Source organism: Pinus tabuliformis, chromosome 1_1, assembly GCF_031772625.1.
Source record: "Pinus tabuliformis cultivar Carrire ecotype Pingquan chromosome 1_1, CPIR1, whole genome shotgun sequence".
NCBI classification, from domain to species: domain Eukaryota; kingdom Viridiplantae; phylum Streptophyta; class Pinopsida; order Pinales; family Pinaceae; genus Pinus; species Pinus tabuliformis.
Window position 1 is genome coordinate 929,476,598 of NC_142297.1, and position 16,939 is coordinate 929,493,536.

At 36.6% G+C, this 16,939-nt stretch overlaps 1 long non-coding RNA gene across 2 annotated transcripts in view; it reads left to right on the forward strand.

Annotated features, from left to right (window-relative positions):
• The first annotated feature begins 2,362 nt into the window (after positions 1–2,362).
• Positions 2,363–16,939, forward strand: part of LOC149217482 (uncharacterized) — a 57,727-nt gene continuing 43,150 nt past the window's right edge. For both annotated transcript variants that reach the window (XR_016251274.1, XR_016251276.1), the window contains exon 1: positions 2,363–2,652. This is a non-coding gene — a long non-coding RNA (uncharacterized LOC149217482). The remainder of the gene's footprint in view (positions 2,653–16,939) is intronic.

Genomic DNA, 16,939 nt, shown 5'->3' on the forward strand with positions numbered 1-16,939 from the left:
ATATATTATACACTATATAATTTAAAATTATATTTTTACTTTTTGGAGTTTTGGTGTTTGGAATCCATTTGCAAATAATCTCACCCGTATTCTACATTATATATTTTTTATCCCACTCTAAATTTTATATATTTCTTTAAATTTCACTATAAATTATATATATATATATATATATATATATATAACCATCTATGTAATACAAATCTTATTGTTGTTAATTACAAATAACATGGTTATTTTGTAATTATGTTAATAGAAACTATGAATATCTATTATAAATGGTAAGGTTTTAGGTTTTTGTGTAATTATATTGATAGGTGTCTTTATTTTAAATAGGTTTTTTAGAATTTTAATTTAATTCAAAATAATTAAATCGTTATAAAATATTTTTAATAATCTTAAGATGAAAGATTGAAATTTATTTATTTTTAATTTTCACAATGTTATAAAATTAAATTAAAATAATTTTTGTATAAATATTTTGATTTGTAAAATAAATTATAATTAATAAGCTCTGTAATAGAGGCTAGCATAAAGTTTATATATATATATATATATATATATATATATATATATATATATATATATAATTGTGAAAATAAACTTTGAATATACCAAAGTCATTTTGTAAGAAGTCAATAAGTGGATCCATCATCAAAACATAGATCGCTGAGTAAATAATGTCCGGAGAACAATTATATATATATATATGAGAGAAAAACAAAAAACAAAAATACAAAAAACCCCAACAATAAATATTTAATTATTAATATATTATATAATTGATATTTATTAATAAAGTACTCACTAGATATATTAATACTAATAACTTATGATTTTTATAAATTTTTTAATCATGTTTCATTAACAAATTTTAGATATGTTATTATAGTATTTAGAAATTATTTTGAAAACAATGGTTTTGGAATGCTATTCAAGCTAGATGAACCAAACATTAATAAATAATTATGTAAAGGATAAAATAGTTTCACATTGTCCCTTGTGTTGTGCTTAAGAAGAATGCCTAAGCACTAAGAGTTAGCACAAGAATCTTTGAAATCATAGCTTAGAACAGGGTTAGTGTGCTATTAGTTAACTATATGTAAAGTTTGGGCACTTTTGAACCTTTTACTTCATTTGTACCTTTCTAATTGTTTGGATCTAGTAATCTCAACCGATTGAGAGAGGCTTAGAAATTTGTTGTTTCCTTATGCATCCATTGCATGATTATTGTTGCATGCAATAACATTAATCTACATCCATTGCTTGATTATTGTTGCATGCAACAACATAAATGCTTGAAGTGAGAGGTCATCTTCAATATGGCAGAGAATGATTGAATAAATCATCATCGATCTTATACAATTCACCCTTACTATATTTTCATACAATCATTTGGTTAATCTTTTCTAACCTCTGATTTGAACATCTATCATTAGAAATGCTAGGGAACGCCAGATAATCATTAGACAAGTCAGCGAAGGCCTGCCAACTTTTCCTTAATGTGATACACAACACTCAATGTGAAGTGGATAGATAATTACATCATCCAAATTTCAATCTTCCATCTCTTCTCGATTACTCTATGACCACTTCCTTTCATGCGGGTTGTCTGATTTCACTAATACACTTAGGTCCAAATGCTTGTTTTACTTGTGTTCACCACAACACATAAATATAAATACAATTATCTCAAAACATATTGGATTTAGTAATCCAACATACAAAGCACTCAATTTAATATATATAATTATTATTTTTTGATTATGGAAATTAAAGTACAACTTTTTCAAATTAACAATCATATCAACATCTCTTTGCACCTTTTTGAGATAAGTGCTAGTTTAACATTCTTCTTAATTTTTGAAAACAAAATTAAATACTGGTTCTCCATTAAAATGGGGAGAAATGGTTACTTATCATCTCCTTATAAATTCAATTCAATTCAATGCTGGTGGTTGACCTAATGAGATTTGTTATAATCACTTTGGCTAATTTTAAGTCTAATCCTCCCAACCACATATAATACACTCAATTATTAACCTTTCATATTTTTGATGCCCAACTATCCATCATGTCATGCCTTAATTCATTAATTATTAAGGTTATGATGTCGAACCATCCGGCATCGCATGCATTAAGGAGAACGACAAACACTTAAACTCATTAATTATTACGATGACGTTAATTGTGGTGCAAATTGCGGCCACTTGCGTTTTCTCTTATACTAATTTCTTCGTATCGGTGGTTCTCACGTACCCGTACCGATAAGAGAAGGAATCCCATGTCCCGACTCCCTATCAATGGGCCTTTAAATCATATCGATCGATGCGTGTTACTCTCCCATCGATTCCCACTGAGAACCATTGTTTCTCAGGTTGCATTGTAGGCAGCGTGAAAGGTTGGCAAGAAAAGATTGGTTGGCGTGGTTGGGAGCGATCGATGAGGTGTTTGCAGCTTTCCTTCGAACATGGCCTTCAGCCCTCGCTCTTGAAGAGTTATTCATGCCGAAGGAAAAATATGCAGAACATCTGATCGATCCTCCCACCTGCACCAACACCATCTCCGTACTCTTCTTCAACCGTCTACTGAATCAAGTAGAGAATGAAAAACGAAGGTGCCACTTGAAACGTCACAAGGCGGACAAGTAAGGTGGTTTTTCTAGTCCAGGCAACCAACTTGTGGGTTTGGCTAAAGATTAGCATTCTCCCCCCTTTCACAACTGATTGGATCATCTCTGTTCTCTAAAAATCATTTCCTCTGCGTACACAATAAACATTCTCAAGATATTCCTATTTCTTTTTCTGTTTTCTGGGTCATCATTTTGTGAGAAATCTACCCTTTTCTGTCTGTCTGTTTTTCTCAGTACATAACTATTGATTCACCAGTCTTTTTATCTTTTAAATCTTTAACTATTTATTGATTGCAGACTGTCAGTTATATTTCGTATTTTTGTGATTTTACAAAACATATTAGGAATATATTTCAGAGTGCAAGCAATATAGATTATCTCTATGGTTTCTTATATCTTGTAGCGTTAACCAGAGCCTCGACCGTCTCTATAGGGTTCGTGGCTATTAAGATTGGCGGGATTTTATAAATTTACAACTTTTTCCTTCACTTTACATCTTATACTGCCTCTTTTTCTCCTTTTTCGGACCAGCGAAGCATTTGCTTTGTTTGGACTGAACCTTGAGGGCCTTTGAAGCTCTAGATCATGTGCAACAGCTACTACATCAAGGTGAGTGCAGTCTGTTTTTCGACTTCAATACAGTCCTTTCAAGTGGGGTATGACTGTCGAGACTAGGTCATCGTGCTGGTAAGCAATCAATCTTACCACACCACAAGCTGACGGATGTATTGCGTCCTTTATGTAACTGATATATGATTTTTTAATCCAGATCTGAATGCTTCTCTGCGAACTCCACAACCTGACGGATGCATTGCTCCTTTATTTAACTGATACGTGATTTCTTGTCAAGATCCGAATGCTACTTTGCAAACTAGACAATTCTGAATACAGAAACAAAAATGAAACAAAACTTGCTTGGTGGACAACGTGGAAAAGTCATAAACTAAGTGCTTCAATGGAAGTCGGACTACAGTAGCACTCAGACAAATTTTTGACACATTGTGGTTATTGGGGGTATCACTATAGTAGCAGTTAGACAAACTTTTGGATACAGAAACCTTCTTTTGAAATGTGCTTTAGTGTCTTAATAATGAAATATTGGTTATAATGTTAGAAAGAAGGGTGAAAAATAGGTAAATAGGGTTGTAAAGGGTTCATAAAATACAAATCCCCTTGAGCAATTAAATCTACTAGAAATCAACCAGGCTTTTCAACTGGAAAATCATCTCAAGGGACTGTCTATAAATCATAATATTAGGTACGCAAATTAAAGTTTAACAACATAACAAGTCTATCCGTTTAGATTGCATTCACATTATACTTTTTAAGTGAATTAATGTCCACTAGTGTCCGTGACTGGCCAATGGGAACTATAGAAAGTACATAGCATAGCATGCCAATTCTTAAAGGAAACCATTATAGGAGGTTAGTGTTAAAACGGATTCTATCTAAACAGGCTGTTGCTGGTCCCATTGGCTCTCTGATAGCAGAGGAAAACAGGGGGGACAATATCCCTGATGATCTTTATTTTCAATTTTTATGCTAGCTACTCTGTTTTTTCATGATATGATTATTATCATTTCTGATGATAATGTGGACGACTTGAAGTCAACACTTGCCACTATGAAGACAGGGTCAGTTGGATTATATTTATGTATTTATATCAGAACTATGGGCACGGGGCATTTTGTCAATTGCTGATTAAATTGCATATGTGCACCAGTTTCATAATCTAGATTCTATAGTCACCTGAGCGTGATTCCAAATCTAGATGGCACAGTTTGAGACAGTGGCTAAGCATTTAGTCAAAGATAGGATTTATAAAACTTAAGAGTGTTCATGAACAACAACATTGTCTCGTCATAAAAACCAAGATTTCAATACTTAGAAGCTGCTATGTAAAACATAAATTAGAGTGTGACTTGTATTCATCCTCCTAAAAGGCCCTTGGTCCAGCTAGCAATGATAAATTTTCTGGATATAGAGAATCATGCTAACCATTTGCTGTAGTGCTTAGGTTTTTGGACAATAGAGAATAGGTGAGTAAAAGACTCCTTGCTACAGATAGGGCAAGCTAAGGTGCTTATGCCTAGTTTGGTTAACTGTTAAATGCAACCCCAAGAGCTTGGCCTTCGTAGGTCAAGGACAAAATGAAGAAAGCGTTCTTAGGCTCGATTGTGGTTTTCCAAGTTTTTTTGATTCTATGCAAGCAAGTAGATTTTCTTAGAATCAAGTTGGCGTTTTCCAAGTAGATTTTCTTAGAATCAAGTTGGCGTTTTCCAAGTTTGGTTGGTATTATGCAAGTAGATTTTCTTAGAATCAAGTTGCCACTTATTGTGAGACATCTTAGTTCTTTTATATGTGCCCAAGATAACGTAGCCAAATTATAAGTTTTTTACTGGATTTAGTGGTTGAAAAGTGAAATCATGTGGCCCACTTCCAGCACCAATTTCTTGACCACTGACTATCTTGGGGGAGGCTAATTTTGAAACACAGATTTCCCATGGCTAGATCTTTAATTTTATTAAAGGCCACTTTGCCCAAGTTCTCCAAACAAAACTTATTTTTGAGCTTTGACTGGTCAGTCTATTCTCATTTGGAGAATTGTAAAGATCTTTGATTGTTTGTTTTCCTTTTCTTTATTTTCCTGGACAACCATAGTAGGATATGTCTTGTAATAGAACTCCTTCTTCTGCAAGATTGGAATCCGTTGAGGTAAAGCTTGTCAAAGGAAAGAGTTGATTTGAATTTGATTTGCTGTCATGGGGTTTTTACATCTCTCTAAAGCCTTGAATATGTTTTGGAAAACAAAAAATCCTTCACTTGAAGAGGAGCTCGGTTTGCAAGAGGTCAAGGAACTTTAAACCTTTTCATTATGGTTTGCAATGAGCTGCATTCTCCCAGTTGCTCTATTCAACACTTTCATCTCCTTCCATGGCGTTGGCACTTTGTTTGACTTGCTTACCTCATTGCCATGCGTTGGAGTGATCCAGGGTTTTGTGATGATGTGATAAGATGTAGTCTTGTGATGGAGCAGCCCAGTTCTTGAGATGTCTTTCGTGTTTCTACCAATGTTATCAGAACTGGACTAGTCATCGAATTGGTAGACCCCTTGGACCGGAAGTGGTAAAAAAGCCAGACCAAAAAATTGGTCAACCAAAAACACATAAATATTCAAATTTTAAAGAAAAACATATTGTGCATCCAGATGAATCCAGACCATTTATACATAAATAAGCAAAAGTTTTCATTTATATAGCATGTAAGGGTTCACATAACCAAAATAACACCAAGTGCAATCCATCTCTGAACCGAAAATACATGAACAAACAGGGGTCCTAGATGGCCTCTAGCATGTAGAAAAAATAATGCTACAACAAATACCTACACATCATCAAAATATTTTCCTATATTGGGATCTTTGTCATCAATATCACCCTCTAAGCATTAAAATTAGATAGAAAATGCTTAGAATGTCAAGTCAAGATTTTGTTTGAGTGACGGGTACATTTTCAGTAGGATTGTGATAGAGGAATTCAACAATTAATGCCACTAACACCAAGGTACATACAGGGGTTGGTGCTACTGATTAAATGCTAGTTCCATACCCTCATACATGACAAAATCCAATGGAAACATTGCAACCCCCCAATCGTGAAAAAACTGTCAAGTCTGCTGGATTTTGAGTGGGATCTAAGATTCTACTTTCTCCATATGAAATCCAATGATTTCGGAACCACTCAAACATCTTGAGTCAATTAATGGTAATGTTAAAATTTTAATAAACTCATTTATTTTTCATTTTCATCCTCCTTTTAGTTTAAGAATTTAACATTATCATTAATTGCATAGCATTAGTAGGGCAATATGGTCAAATACTAGGCTTCCTCAGTCATAAATCACTGTCTTTTAATTGAAATTGCATTCAAAGGGTTCTCAATAGCATTGTACAAAACTGCCCGGTTCAATGAAAAAATGCCGGTTTGGTACCGAACCAGCTGGTTCCGTACAAGGACCGGCTGGTTCCATACAAGGACCAGCTGGTTCAGTACTGAACCAGCTGAAAAATGGTCTGGTTCACTGGTGTGAACCAGTTTTTCCCTCCAACCACTCAGACCGGCTGGTTCTGATAACATTGGTTTCTACAGTAATATTGGATGTAATAAACTACAAATCTTGTAGAGTGCTTACCTTCTTGTGCGTTTTGGAGCAACCTAGGGTTTCATGCTAGCTTTTGGCAAGATTGATGGCATCACGCTCCTTGGATAGAGCGCCCTGAGATTTTATGTGTCTATTATAGCTTACATCCTCTTCTCGCATTTACTGAGGAGCTTCAAATGTTCAAGAAATGACACTGAAAAATGCAACAGTGAAGGGAAATACATAACACAGAGTACATTCTATCAAGCAGAAGCATATACAACAATCTGTTCAGAATCTGCTGGATTGTGGATCATTGCAGGTATGATAGCAATATGCTTGTAAAGGTTTGCATTGAAGGTTTAGTCCATCATCTATTTCAATGTAATTTGGGATGGAAGCTAGGTTAAAATTTTGATATTATGTAAAAATTTGTCATTATATTAAAATCAGTAGATATTAGTAAACTTCTAAACCCCTAATATTATTTTGAGTGGGCACTTAGTCCCATATTCCAAAAGTAGCCATTAAACTAAGAAATTGATTCTTGATTCTCAAAGATGTGATCATTAGTCTGGCATTACTCTGTTATACATATGGAGGGCGATTATGTGACTTGAATAGATTTATCTCTAATATCCGCACCACGTTTCTCATTTTTTCTTTTTCAAATCCCGTTAATTTTTTTATTACACTTCTATAAATTTAGTCACCTTTAAGCAAGTACTTGCAGCTTGACTGCTATCTACCTGTTTTATTGATAGGCATTATTGCAGCGGTATAACATAGATGTTTTCTATGCTTATCTAAAATGGTCGGACATTAAATTCCGTGTTCTCATATTCTTCTGAACGTGGCTGGTCTCCTTTCTTCATGGATCTTTGACAACCTCCTCGTGAAGAATAAATAGATGTTAGCTGAGAATCTTTTAGATGACCTAGATTTCTTTAATTATATAATATGGATGCTAGTTTAGCTTTTGTAATGTTCTAGGCAGTTTAAGTGTCAGGAAATTAGGATACATATGGATAAGTATGCCATTTTTTAGACTCTAAATATTATCAGTGAAGAGGTATGCTATATGGCATATCTTATTCTATTTAGGATATTTTTGCGGATCAAACATTGTTGAATATGTTTCATTTTTATCAAGTTTTCCTGTTTTTTGTTTTATGCCCAATGCTTCATTTTTGTCGAGATTGTAATCCATTATAGAAATTCATTTTTGATAAAATTGCTTCATGCCTTTTTAGCTATTACGATATTATTATCAGATAATTCACATCACTTTTTATCTACTATAATGTTAGACTTGTACAACCCTCGTTTCTTCTGCAAGGACACAAAATACCCCTTATGGATGTGATCCATTTTCTGGACCACCGAAGTATGAATATATGCCAGATATCTATTCTAATGATACCATAAATGGGAATTAGTCCTCAAGTAAGTAACTGGAAAATTTTACTAATTCTGACTATGTTTTGATGTGTTATGGAAACTTACATCCTCTTCTCGCATTTATTGGGGAGCTTCAAATGTTCAAGAAATGACACTGAAAAATGCAATAGTGAAGTACATGACACAGAAGATTCTATCAAGCAGAAGCATATACAACAATCAGTTCAGAATCTGCTGGACTTTTTTCCAGCGTTGGAGAGCTTGACAAACTGCTCCTTTGTGAAGGACATCTTTTCCAACATTGTCAATGAGCAATGCCACCCTGTCAGGTCATCTATTAACATAGTTTGGACATCTCTAGTTACTTTATCCACAGTTTTGATATTTTTGGTCACTAGTTGGACAGTTAAGGCCTATCAATATGGAGGAAGACAAGTTTCGAAAGGCTGTGTCATCCCAAATGATACCTTTTCTGCCACTAGTTCACCAATGAAGCAACAATACTGTCACAGAAAGCCACTTGAAAATGAAAGACATTCATGCAAACCCACAAGCCTAAACTGAGAGATTCTGATGTAAATTAGTTCAGATGATCTGATCTTAAGTTAATTGTTTAAGCTAGGTGGAAATTAACTTCCATCCAACAAAAATACATAAATTATAGTAATATTTTACATCTTGGTATTATATCAGATAGGGCCTAATCCAAATGCCCACACTTGATTCTTTACCAGTATTGTCTTGGAATGTCCACGAAATCCAACTCTCCATAGGTTTTCCATGGCGGATAGTCAATTATATGTAAACAAAAGTCTCCTTTTAGAAACAAGCAACAACATAGAGAGAAGCAGTTTTAGCAATTGCAGGGACTGGATATTGTACATAATATCAAGAGGGAAAGATTACTGCAGATGGGTGCAATATGTTGTAATTCATGTTATCTTAGTTTACTAGTTTACTGGTTAAGTTCTTCATAAAGTCTAGATTAATTGATTTGGGAAGGACAGATTAAGTTCTTCGTGTCCAGCTCTACTTCAAGTCTTGCCACTCTGCACCATGAGCAATCTCGGAGGCTTTATTCAATACAAAGAGGTATCGAGGAATGGTCTACAAATCCTGCATGATGTTTTTTGTGGTGCCACTTCTACCATGCCATTATGCAAGATGAGGTGATCAATTTAATCTACCCTGGTATACAGAAATGGAGAAGATAGAAGCTTGTGAGTCAGAGCATTGGTCTCCAGAGGTAATCACATATATCTGAAATTTATTTATTTTTATAACAGTCGTTCACAGTTTAGCTCAAATGAATATTCTCATTGTATTCTCGCTATGTTTCTTTATATCTTGTGATGATGAAGCAGTACATCTTCCCAAATAATGTGTGAAATATTGGTCAAAGTTGGAAGCAGCGAGATTGGATAATCACAAACATACATCACACCAAAGAAACTCTTCACATGCCAAAGGGATGTACCCAATACACAAATATCAAGGGAAGCGAAGTTAGTACAAGAGATGGGGAGGATTTTATCACATCAACCCGAGATGAGGACTTTGAGATCATACTCTTCAAAGGCTTTCTTATTGTGATGATGAAGCAGTACAATCTTCCCTGTGGCATATAAATAATGTGTGAAATAGAAGGATTTAAATTTTAACAGATATGTAGACCCACAATGAAACTCCCAAGCCCATCCCAGGAACTCTGTTTGTGGTTATGAATGAGATATATTCACTGCAGCACGTAACAATCAATAAGCCCCTATCCATTTTCACATCGTGATAGTTCCGACAATATAAATCAGAGTCAATAATGTGGGACTGGATAACAAAGACACACTCAGATGGACACAGAAATTTTTTCATAAGCCAAAGAGATCCACTGAACACACACCAAATGGTTGACAGTCAGGAGTGTGGGACTGGGTACTCATAAATGCAGGGCACAGAGAAGCTCTTCGAAGCCAAAGAGATCCACTGAACAGACAAATGGTGTTGGAGTGTGGGACTGGATAACGGAAAACACACAACGCAAAGAAACTCTTCATGGGCCAAAGTGATCCACTGGCCACAGAAAAGTGGCGTTGTTGTCTTATAGAAGTCCTTGTTGAGTTTCCATCAGTGAAGGTTCCATTGGGAGTACTTTTTTGGTTCCATCGCTCCTCGTTTACAGCCACGATTTTGTTCCATCTCCTCATCCCCAAGGTAGCGTTCAACCACTGATGCTATATCCTCATCCCTTCCTTAATAAACACACTGCTTGTGTGTTGACAGCTTTGCACCAAATAGTCCATGGTACATGTGCTCTAGTCTATGTGTGTAGCCCTGCAGGACACATACACGAAGGTATGTCCTCTACATGGATGAAGGTTAGACAGCACAGGATCTATCCTTCACTAACAAGAAGGGGTAGTTACTGAGGTGACAATGGTAACATTCTCATGTATTACACATTGTCCAAGTCATTAAATGTTAAAAATAGAAGATTTTCCTACAATTTAATCTAGTTTACCATAAAGCAAAAAAAATGATTTTTATATTTTGGATGAGTGCCACAAGTCAGATATAATAGTGTCTCCTTAATCTAAAGGGCATATGGAGTCTAGGATACAAACTATTCTAGGGTTTCCTTAGAGTGATTCTAAATCCAAATAAAACTACGTCAAATAAACCAATTTGCCTTGGGTTTGTAATTTAAGTTTTCAATTTTTTTAGATGATTAAGGAAAAGAAAAATCTATCTTTATTCCTCAAATACTTAAAAGGATTTACCTTAACAAGGGAAAATAAAACAAATACCAAATAAAATAACTTAGCACAGAACCTTAGCACAAGGGAAAATAAAACAAATACCCAATAAAATAACTTAGCACAGAACCTTGTGGATAATGAAACAAATAGCAAATAAAATAACTTAGCACAGAAGGTTGTGGATCCATTGGTGGAAGCGATCGGCAAACTGCAAGGTGGCCCTGCTCTTGTTTATGTAACTTAGAAGCTGCATCTCAAACTACTGCCGGTGGAACTATTCGCTTTGGTTCTGATCATGAAGCAATGAAGCAGTGGAGGGAGCAGGTTCACTCTAAGGAAATCAAATGGGCATTTCTAGTGAACAAAAGAGTAAGGCGTGCCCAACATCATATAATTATACAGAATCTATGGATATATGCTTCAAGCCTCACTGTTGTCCAAATGATTGCATGGAGAGATAAGAAGTTTCCACAATTTTTTTTTAATGATAACTGGTGAATTAGTAATTTTGGAAGATTGTACTGGGCAAGATCCAGGATAAAATCACAACAGATATCATGATTTACTTCAATATTAAATATTCAAATTTTCCTGCCCATTTGGGCTTATAGAAATTACTCCGTCACGAGTTTTCAGTGTGTTCAAATTTTTGCTATACAGGCAAACATGTTTCCAGAGAACATAACTCGGGTAGAGAGGAAATTAAACCTGCTAATTATCCCTTTGTTTACCGTTCCCTTTACTTTTGACCAGTAAATATGGCGCTGCATGTGGGTACAGATGACAATGTTGTGGGTGAGGCAGTGGCAAAGGGGTTCAAGTTGCAGCATGTTGGTGGAGATGGCAATGATATAGGTGATGTGTGGCAATGCTGTACAAAATGCAGAGTTATTTAAGTGGATGGACGTTAAATTTTTGGCAGATTCCATTGAAAGGAGAGCATAGTTTCCAGGAACTTTACTGCCAGTCCCACATGGATATTAAACTCCAACCAGTAGCAGTTAATTGATATCAGGTTGATGTCAAATTATAAGCAGTAGCTTTTTAATTGACAATGAAGATAAAGCTAGAAACTTAGGTTAACTTAAGATCTAAGCAGTAGCTTTTAATTGGCAATGCAGATAAAGCTATAAAGATAGATGAACTTAAAATTTTGAATCGAAAATAATAGGTTAACATAAAATTTTGAATGAAAATATAGATAAAAAATTAGATTGAATGAAAAATATACATACACAATAAGAAAACTAACTTGCCCTTTTTAAAAAAAATAAAAAAAATAAAAATTATTATCCAATAAAAATCCGAAAACAGAATATTTTAATTTCCCTTTAGAACTGATGTTTATACAATGTGTTTACTCGGTTCATAACACAACAATGCATTTGCGAAAATTCATTACGTTTTTAGAGTAGGAAACGTTAATTTGCTGGCTAATTATGACTGTTCCAACCATGCGTCCCATTCGTAGCCGAGTCAGCAAAATTAACAGTGATTCACAATAATCCGTTGCGTTTGCATCTAATTTGGTGATGATTTAACTAACCTCACTATATAATTAAATCGCCTATTGCTTGGTTTACACAGGCCACGTTTTTAGTCTAAAAATAATGGAAATTTAATATGATTCTAAGAAAATTTCGAAAAGTTTTTTGGAAATCTGGGCTACAGCTATCAAGATTTTGGGTGCCTTAAGGATTTATGATGGTGTTGAATCTATTTCTAATGTCAAAGAAATGATTCAAAAAGTAGTACAGTCAAATTTCTGGAATAATTTCTTATCAGATTCTAACGAAAAATACGGGGAAAATCGCGGCCTTGTTAGACAAGGTCTAATTAAATTTGCCATCATTTTTTATGTAATAATTTGTTTTCGGCAGTTTAATTAATAGATAAAATGACTTTTCACCTTTTTCAAGTCAAATTTGTCCAAAATCTGGCAGAGATTTTTAAGAGTAATAAGTTTAACTTGTTTAATCTGCAAAGTTTTAGTGTTTGAAGATTTTGTAGGTTGTTTATTCTGCAAAGTTCTAGTGCCTAAAGCTTTTTAGGGTGTTGAATCCATTTATGCATTCAAAAGTGTATTTTAAACAATAAGAAATCACAATCTTGCTCAAAATTATATTGTTGGATTTCACTGAAAAACCATTTTGTCTATTAATAACACTGAGCCATAAACCAGGCGGAGCGCCGAGTGGTGAGCTAAGTGGGGCGACCAATCAGGTATGATCAGACTGCTTTTCCATCCTATACTCTATGCACAGCGACCATTGTAGCCTTGAGTTTGCTCTGGACGAGATACGTGTTCGCCTATCTCGTCCATTTTCATCGTTTTCACTTTCGAGACACCTGTCTTTCGATGGCATGAGCGTGTCATTTGCCTCATTGTAATCCTTCATGCTGGGAAGCCGCGTGTTTTTTTCTGCCTTCATATGTGCCCTCTCATTGTCTCACCATACTTAATATGCCATAGCCTGTCTCTGCTTTTCCTTTTATATTCTGACTACCAGAACTGGTATGATTTTTGGCTGGACTCACAATCATTCTGGGATCGACTTCTATTTTTGATTGTATTACCTTTTTATCCCTTTTACTATACATATACATATGTTATTACTTCCTGAGTGGTTCATGGTGCTCGCTGCTCAACACTCGGAGAACGCTCGTGCCTCAGGTCAATTGTATTTATTTTGTTTCAAATATTTATGTTTAATGTTTTCCTCTGGTTTGCATACATATATGTACTCTGTTTTGTGGATTTTTTATGGCAATTTGCTCTCCTTTGCAGTATAGCATAGTTCTATGCCATACTCTTACTCTGTTGTAGATTCATCTTGTTTTCTATTTATATCTCCCATGTCTTGGTTTGCAACATCTGACTGGTCTTGGTTATCCAATTTTAAAATCGAGGATTTTGTTGTCATATCCAAACCATGCTCTGATTTCCATTTCAAATTTGGACCATGGTGGTGCATTTTCGAAATTTGTTGTTGTTGTGTTGTCTGCCCTGGTATATCTTTCTAAGCTTCAGTTGATCTTTGGTTTATCCGATGCCTGAATTTCAAGTTATTTGAATTTTTCGGGCGGTCTGATTGGCCTTGGGCTACTGATCATTTGTCTACATTTACTTCTTCCATTAATTTCCGCAGCTATTGTATCCATTGTAGATCTCCGCGGTCTATCCGTAGTCTCCCTTACTTCGATGAATGATCTGTCTTATCCTTTCATCTGACAGAAGGGATGTTCATGGTGTAAGGGCATTTATGTTCACTATCCCATATTTACTATCTTCTCACCTAAATCGTGGTTTTCTCACCTAATCCGTCCCTTCCTATTATGTCATAAGATCATTCCTCTGTCAGTAAATCCTATTTGGATCCCCAACTGACCTTTTTGGTGTCAGTGCCTATCCTATCATGGATTTTCTCACTGACCAATCTGCTGAGTCAACCATGGTTCGTGCTACTATGGATGCTGAAGTATCACGTGCCAGACATGCTCCTCAGTCTGATTGGATGAATTCGCTGGAAGCTGACATCATTCTTCCCTCTCTATCTCAACTGCTCACGCAGGATGATAACTTGGCATCTCGGCTGCCTCCAAAACATCTTCGACCTGTTAAAACCTCTCCACCCCCTCGGCCATTAACCTAGATGGCCCTCTTTTAATGGACAGAATTGTAAGCTTACAGAAGAGGGCGCTCGTTGGGAGATGGTTCTTCCCGACTATGGAGGATTCACAAATTCGATCATGGATTGCTGCCAGGTGGGCTCCTCTTCTGGGTTACTCCCCTACCGTTGTTTGCCTCATGAACAATTGGTATAGTTTTCATTTTCTCCGGATCTGTGACCTGGAAATCATCTTTTCGAAACCCTGGGTGAAGGAGAGGAGTTTTTTAGCTCTGCACAGATGGTTTATCGGTTTTAATCCGCTTCGTTGCATGGCCCAGAATAATTACATCTGGCTTAAATTGCCTGGCTTGCCTCTCAAATTGTGGACCAAGGAATCTATGGAAAAGATAGGAAATGCTATCAGGCGATTCATATATGTCGACTCGCGATGTATTGGTGCTAAAGACAAGCGGGTCGCCTGGATTCTCATTGAAAAAGAATTCAGGGGAGGTTTTCCTGAGACTATTGATCTTAGTTGGGAGCTGTCCAAAATTTAACAACGGTTAGACTACTGGGGCGTGCCTTTTAGGTGTTCCATCTGTCATAAAACTGGCCACCTTTTCTCAAATTGTCCATGTCGCCCGAGTGCCAAACTGAAGAAGAAGGCTGTATATATTCCCTCCTCAAAGCATGACAGAGATACTTCGGCCTTTGATTGACCTTTCCCCTCAGAGATTTACCGGGCTCCTGTCTTATCCAACGCCGCTCCTCAATCACTGATGGGTCGCTCCCTTGACCGATCTGCCAGCCTCCCTCATTCTCGATCTGTCTCTGTGGAACCTTCTAAACGTAATTCTAATATGTCTGTTGATTGACCGAGATCTTCCACTGTTTCAAAGTCTCCTTCTCAGCCCCTTTGTGATCCATCGGCCAGAGTTTCGAGCTTCTCCTATATTTCGCTGCCGCTCGAACTGGATCCGGACCCTGAAATTCCCCTCCCCCCCGCATCATCTAAACCCCCTGGTATCGATCCTGCGGCAGCCCGCATATACATTTCATCGTCGCCCCAATCCCCCCCCTTCCACTCTCATCCTATCCCTGGACCCACGTCTCTCCCTTTGCCTAGACGCTCTTCTGATATTAAATTTCTTTCTCCTTTTTTAGCTTCCTCCCCTATCCCCCCTTTCCATAAACAGGTTCCTGATCGCAAAGGAAAGGCGCCACAAATCCCTATTTCCCCCCCTCCATCCCCCCGAACCTCTCCTCTTAATTCTTTTGACCAGGACATCGATCTCCTCCTCAAAAGAACGTCATTAAATCTTCAGCCTTTAACTGTTCATCGACCTTCTCGTTCCCCCTCGCCCCACATTAGCCCCACATCTGCAGGGAACATAATTGTCCGCCGCAAAGAGAAGCGTGGCAGCAGGGATTTCCGAGGTAGGAAAGGAAGAAGGATCTTGCCAACCAGGGATCTTTCCCTCATTGACATTCTTGTGACTGAAATTGCAGATGAAGTTTTTTCTGAAAATAAGCCTCTTAGAACTTGCCGGCCTCATGAAGCTCCCAAATGATTGACATTCTGTCCATGAACATTGGGGGCCTTGGAACTGATCACAAATTTATGGCCCTTAAACATCTCTTTGTCTCTTCGAATTCTAAGATGCTTCTTATTCAGGAAACCATGCACGAAAGCTCTCAATCCATCTCATACTTCAGGAGGATGCTACTGTCTTGGCATATGGTTGCTACAAATGCTGTGGGCATGTCTGGTGGACTCTCTGTTTTGTGGGACCCAAGTGGATTACTACCGCTGCTTTTCAATGCTTTGCAGGCATTCTTATTCTGGTTCATTTTCGGGGATCCACAAATCCCTTCCACATTTTAAATATTTATGCTCCTAATAAAAATCGCTTCCCTTCCTAGAATACTCTGCTTTCTTCTGAACTACTTGATATAGACTCTTTGATAATTGGTGGAGATTTTAACTGCACACTTTGTAATGACGAAATATGGGGCAATGGCAGAAAATCTGATCCTATAGGAAGATACATCCGGGAATTTATTATTTAAAATGATTTCATTGATGTCCTGCTTGTTGATCAGGGACCAACCTGGGACAATGGAAGATCGAGCAGCTCCTACCTGGCGAAGAGAATAGACAGATTTATTTTCCATGAGCGACTGATAGGAAAATATGGGCCTCCAACTATGAACATCATTCCGTCCTTCATTTCCGATCATCAGCCCATTACTTTTCAATGGAAAAATGCTGGACGAAGATATGGATATCCCTTCAAGTTCAATCGTACTTGGCTCGCTGATGAAGAATTCAATAAATTTATAAATGATACTTGGAAGAAATATCCCAAGTTGGTTATCGACCCTACTCAGCATTTCATTGA